The sequence below is a fragment of the Elephantulus edwardii genome, unplaced genomic scaffold (assembly GCF_000299155.1).
Source record: "Elephantulus edwardii isolate Elephantulus edwardi_28Jun2011 unplaced genomic scaffold, EleEdw1.0 scaffold00394, whole genome shotgun sequence".
NCBI classification, from domain to species: Eukaryota; Metazoa; Chordata; class Mammalia; order Macroscelidea; family Macroscelididae; genus Elephantulus; species Elephantulus edwardii.
In genome coordinates, this window is record NW_006400144.1 from 148,842 (window position 1) to 155,118 (window position 6,277).

A 6,277-nucleotide genomic window follows, 5' to 3' on the forward strand; every position below is an offset into this window, starting at 1 on the left:
TTATTTATGCCCTCTTTTCCTAGTTTCTCCCCAACCCCCATGTCAGTCCTGTCTTATAACAGTGGCATTATGCAGTATTTGTCTTTTTGTGACTGAGATATTTTACTCAGCACAATGTCCTCCATGCTCACCCATTTTGTATAATATTTCATGAGTTCTCTGTTTTTCAGTGCTGCATAATATTCCATTGTATGAAAATGCCACAGCTTCTCTATCCATTCATTTGTTGATGGACACTTGGGCTCTTTCCAGCTCTTTGCTATTGTGAACAAAGCAACAATAAACATGGGTGTGCATATATTTGCTTGAGTGTCAGTTCTCATTTCTTTAGGGTATATTCCCAGTAGTAGAATTGCTGGGTCAAATGGCATTTCTATTTCTAAATTTTTGAGAAAGCGCCACACAGCCTTCCATAGTGGTTGTACCATTTTACACTCCCACCAAGAGTGAATAAGGGTTCCAGTTTCTCCACCACCTCGTCAGCATTTGTTGTTTGCTGTTCTGTTGAATTTTGCTATTCTTACTGGGATGAGATGATATCTCATAGTTGTTTTGATTTGCATCTCTCTTAGAGCTAGTGATTTTAAACATTTCTTCATGAGTTTATTGGCCACCTGAATGTCTTCTTTGGTGAAGTGTCTGTTCATATCCTGTGCCCATTTTTCAATTGGGTTGTTTACCTTTATCTTGTGGTGCTTGAGTATTCTATAAATTCTAGATAGAAGTCCCTTATTAGACATGTCATTACCAAATATTTATCCCCAGTCTGTGGTTTTCCTTTTAATGCCGCTGGCGAAGTTTTGGTAGTATTCCATTGGGTGATTCACCATACATAATTTCTCAATCCACTCAATTGTGGTTGAATATCTGGGCTGTTTCCATGCTCTTGTGATGGTGAATAACACTGCTATGGGCATTGGTGCACAAGTCTCTGTGTGAGCCTCAGTTCTAATTTTCTTGGGGCATATTTCAAGCAGTGGAATAGCTAAGTCATATGGAATTTCTATGTCCGGCTTTCAGAGGAAATGCCAAACTGCCTTCCAGAGTGATTGTACCATTTTACAATCACACCAACAATATATAAAAGTTCCTATCTCGCCACATCCTCTCCAACATTTATTATTTGCTGTCCTGTTAAACTTCGCCACTGCTACTGGAATGAGATAGTATATCATTGTGGTTTTGATTTGCATCTCTTTTATTGTCAGTGATTTTGAGCATTTCTTCTTGTGTCTGTTGGTCATTCAGATATTTTCCTCTGTGAAAAGTTTTTACATGTCTTTTGCCAATTTTATAATTGGATTATCACTCTTTTCTTCTAGAGGCCCAGGAATATTCTGTAAACTTCTGTTGTGAGACCTCTGTCTTAGATAGTATTGCTAGATGTTTGTTCGCAGCCAGTAGGTTTTCTTTACATCTTGTTGAAAAAAGTTTTTAACAAGCACAGAGATTTAATCTTTAGAAGGTCCCATTCATCAACTTTATCCTCTTCAGATTGTGCATTTCTGGCTGTATTTGGAAGTCTCTTTATACCATGGACTAGGCCTTCCAAGTTAATCCCAGTTTGTCTCTTATGAACCTTGTGCTTTTGGGCTTTCCTCCCAGGTCTCTAATCCACCTTGAGTTGATTTTCCAACCATAATACATTTGACAACAGCAATGGTATCTCTGGTACCACAGTTTCTTCTGAATTCAGCTAAATTTCTGGTAGTTTCCTGTTTATGTTCCAGACATTTTAAAATAATATTCAGCAAAATTTTACTTGCATGCTTTATCAATGACATTGTTCAATAATTTCCAATGGGAAATTTCCAATTTTCAATGGGAAGAAATTTGTATCTTTTGATGTTAAGTTCCCTCAAATTTCTTGGCATCGCTAATGAACACAGGCAGGGCTATCTCTGTTGGAATATGTTAACTGGCATTCAACTCCTGAGATCTTTTTTTTTTTTTTGCCAATGCCTTCAGTCAATCTTGAAGGAATCACCATTAGTTCTTGCTCATATTCTGCTTCCTGAAGTACTTCAGGGTCAACTGATTCTTTTTTGTGCAGTGATTCTGTGTATTCCTTCCATCTTCTTTTGATGCTCTGGCATCATTCAGTATTGTGCCCATAGAATCCTATAGTGTTGCAATTTAAGGCTTGAATTTGATTTTCAGGCCTTTCATCTTGAGAAATGTTGAACATGTTCTTCCTTTGGTTTTCCAACTTCAGTTCTTTACATATTTTGTTCTAATTTGAAGATTTGAATTCTTGAGGTGCCTTTTGAAATCTATCCATCTCTCTTACTTCAGCATTTACTCCCTTTGATTTTGCCTCCTGATAGTCTAGTGCCAATTTAAGTTTCTCTTATGGTGTCTTAAAAGCTTATGAGTAGCCATATAAGCAACCATCACATGATTGGTCTCTCTGTAGCTGGAATAAAGAAGAGGGAAGTAAAGCAAATTTATACTGAAACAATTTGTCAAAAAAACTTATAGACCAGGCTAACCGTAATTCCAAGACCTTGAGACCAGAAGTTTTAGATCGTGTCTGGCTACCACCTCTGAGCAGTCTAAATGGGATCACGGTAGAAAATAACACATAGAGTAGGGGGAATATTGAAGAAATGGAAAAACCAAGCCCAACACTGAAAAGTCCAGTCTTTCTGGTTCAAGAGACACTAATTAACCCTCAAGGCCATGGCCTGAGTAATTTTTCAAACCTGGAACAAAATTAAATCCTGTGTCTCAACTTTCAGCCAAATAATATTCAGGTATATAAAGTGATGAATGGCACCTGGAGGCACTCTTTCTTTAGAATACCACATATGACTAAAAGAGCAGTGTTTGCCCAAGAAAAAAACCCTTAGAGCAAGAAGGGGTGGGATAGAAGGATTAATAAAAATGAAAAATCACAAGGAAGAAGTGTGAAAATGTGATTAGACTGTGGACATTATAGAGTTCTGAAGTAAAATGTGCATAATGATTGAATGAGCAATCAGTTTACTTTGTATGTTGTTGTTATGTGCTGCTGAGTCACTTGTAACTCATAGCAACCCCTATGCATGATAGCTCTGAACCCTGATCTTTGTCCTGAGATATAGCTCTAGAATAGCTCTGTCCTGAGAATGTGTCTCTGACACAGCTATGTTCATTACCTCAGTTATTGTGTCAATCCATTTGATCTGGGGTCTCTCTCCTGTGCTGTCCCTGGATCCTTCCAGCATGACTTCCTTCTCTGAAGACTGGTCTCTCCTTGCTACATATCCAAAGTATGTGAGACAGAGTCTCAAAATCCTTGCATCCAAGGAGAAGCTTGGTTTCACCCTTTCTAGATCAAGCCTGTTCTCTTTGCAGTCCACAGTATGCTCAATATTCTTCTCCAGCACCACAACTCAAAGGCATCATCAATTCTTCTTCTGTCATCCTTGATCACTGTTCTGCTCTCTGATGCATAGCAAGTAATTGAAAAAACCATAGTCTGGATCAGGGGGACCTTAGTCTATAGACTGATATTGTTGCACTTTAGCACTCTGAAGAGGTCCCTGAGAGCAGATACTTGTCTTTTGATTTCTTGACTGCTAGTACCAAGAGTGTCTATTGTGGAACTTAGTAAACTGAAGTTTTTAACAATTTCAATCTCTTCTCCATCTATCATGATGCTGCCAATTGGTGAGAAATCTTCATTTTCTTGATGTTGAGCTTCAATCCATATTGCAAACTTTAGTCCTTGACCCTGTGCAGCAGATGCTTCAGGCAGGCCCTCCCTCAGTTTCAGCAGGCCACGTTGTGTCGTCTGCATAATGCAGGCTATTGATGAATCTTCCTCCAATCCTGATGCCACATTCCTCCTCATAAAATCCAGCTTCTTGAACGATCTGTTCTGCATACAGATTGAAAATGTATGGAGACAGAACACATCCCTGACACACTCCTTTTCTGATTTCAAACCTTGCAGTGTTTCCTTGTTTGTTCTGATGACTGCCTTCTGGTCCAAGTATAGGTTTTGCCTGAGCACAATAAGATGTTCTGGGATTCCCATTCTCCTTGAAGTTAGCCAAAATTTGTTGTGATCCACATAGTCAAGTGCCTTTGCGTAGTCAAGAAAACACAAACAAACATTCCTCGTACTCTCTGCTTTCAGCCAAGATCCATCTGACATTGACAGTGATGTCCCTAATGCCAATACCTTTTCTAAACTTGGCTTGTATTTCTGGTACTTCTTTGTTGATGTACTGTTCCAGTCACCTTTGGCTAATCTTCAGCAAGATTTTGCTTGTGTGTGTGATATTTCTAACATTGTTTGATAATTTCCACACTCTGTTGGACTGCCTTTTTTTTGGAATGGCAATAAATATGGATCTCTTCCAGTCAGTTATCCTCCAGATGTCTTGGCACAGCCTAGTGAGGGCTTTCAGGGCTGCATCTGTCTGTTAAGTTAGTTGGTATTCCATCTTGTGTTTTGTCAATTCTTTCAAAGCAGCTTGGGTTTCCTCCTTTATCACCATTGCCTCTTGAATATAAATTGTTTTATGAAATACTTCCGTGTTGGCCAATTCTTTTTGGTACAGTGACTCTGTGTACTCCTTCTATCTTCTTTTGATGCTTCCTGCATCATTCAATATTCTACCCATAGCATCCTTAAGTATTGCAACTTGAGGCTTAAATGTGTTCTCTAGTTCCTTCAGCTTAAGAAATGCCAAGTGAAATGTGCCACTTCCTTGCACATTTTTATAATATTTTTTAATATTAAAATTTGTCTTCCTGAGTTGCCCTTTGAAATCTGTTCAGCTCCTTAGCTTCCTGATTTCTTTCCTTTTCTTTGGCTTCTCCGAACTCTAGTTCAATACTCAGAGTCTCTTCTGACATCTATCTTGGTCTTTGCCTCATCTTTTGTCTTTGTGAAGACCTTTTGCATGCTTCAAGGATACTCTTTATATACTCCCACAGCTCATCTGGCCTTCACTTATTAGTGTTCAAGGCCTTAAATCTGTTCCTGAGATGGTTTTTGAATTGAGGTATGATAGATTCATAGTAAAAATTTTATTTTTGTGGGTTTGATTCAATTTTCTTTCACTTTAGTTTGAACTTGCATATAAGTAGTTGATGGGCTTTCCCATAGTCAGCACCTGGTCTCAATCAACACTTGGTATTGAGCTTCTCCAGTGATTCTTTCCACAGACATAGTCAATCTGATTCCTGTGCTGATCACCATCAGGTGAGGTCCATGTATATAGTCTGCAGCACGTGCATGTGTGCGTGTGCACACACACACACACACACACACACACACACACACACACACACACACACCCCCCTTCTAGCTTCTGATGATTCTTAGGTTTTTGGTGAATAATTAAATTAACACATAACCTCTAGTTGCCTGACAGTGCCCCGATTTTCAGGTAACTTGGCCATCTCACTATAAGAGAGGTCTAGTGGTGACCATCCCTGATGTCAGAGTTTGTACCCTCCTCCAGTGTTGAAGTAGATGGTTCCTCAGGGCCTGCCCCATCACTAAGGGGTGTTGACTACTGTTGTTTAGTTTCCACCACAGGCACTAAAATGGCATTTTCTTATTTATCATTCTGACCTGTGAAAGCCCCCACTCTCTTTAGATCCATGCACATTTGCTTTCATGTCAATCTACAGAGCTCTTGGTCTCCTGTGTCACTTGTCACAGACTTCTAGTTCACTTATCCTTTAGTGCTTTCTTTATCTTATCTTTGCATTGGCTAGTTTCACCCAACTGACAGTGTTTCTGCAACTTCATTCACCAGGTATCAAATTATTGGGCCCAGGATGGTTATAAGAACTCCCTGCCATTCCTGTGGCCAGAGTTGTAAGCTTGCCCTCAATTTCCCAATAACCAAAAACTCACCAAACACATGTTGTAGTTAGCCTCTCCCCTTAGCCAGTTCCTGTAATATGTCTTGACATTTCTTTGTAGTCTTCCACTGAGTTGGAATATCCAGTACCTCCTCCTCTTTGGGCCACATGGTCCGGATGGCTTCAGTAATCTAGTAAAAGAAAATAATGATTTCTTTACATTTGCCTCACTATATACAGATTCTGGTGTGGTCCTGGTTGGGTAGTTATAGTACTTTTCAGCCACCTGCACCAGTATACAACAAGTGGACTAGCACAGTCAAATCACCATGAGGACTTGCCAACTCTACAAAATCAATTGGACTGTATATCCACCCCAACATTATTTCCTGGCTGAGTCTCCATTACTCCAAATTGATGACTTATGTTGGGCTTTGCCTTTCTTTGTATTTTTTTTATTAAATTT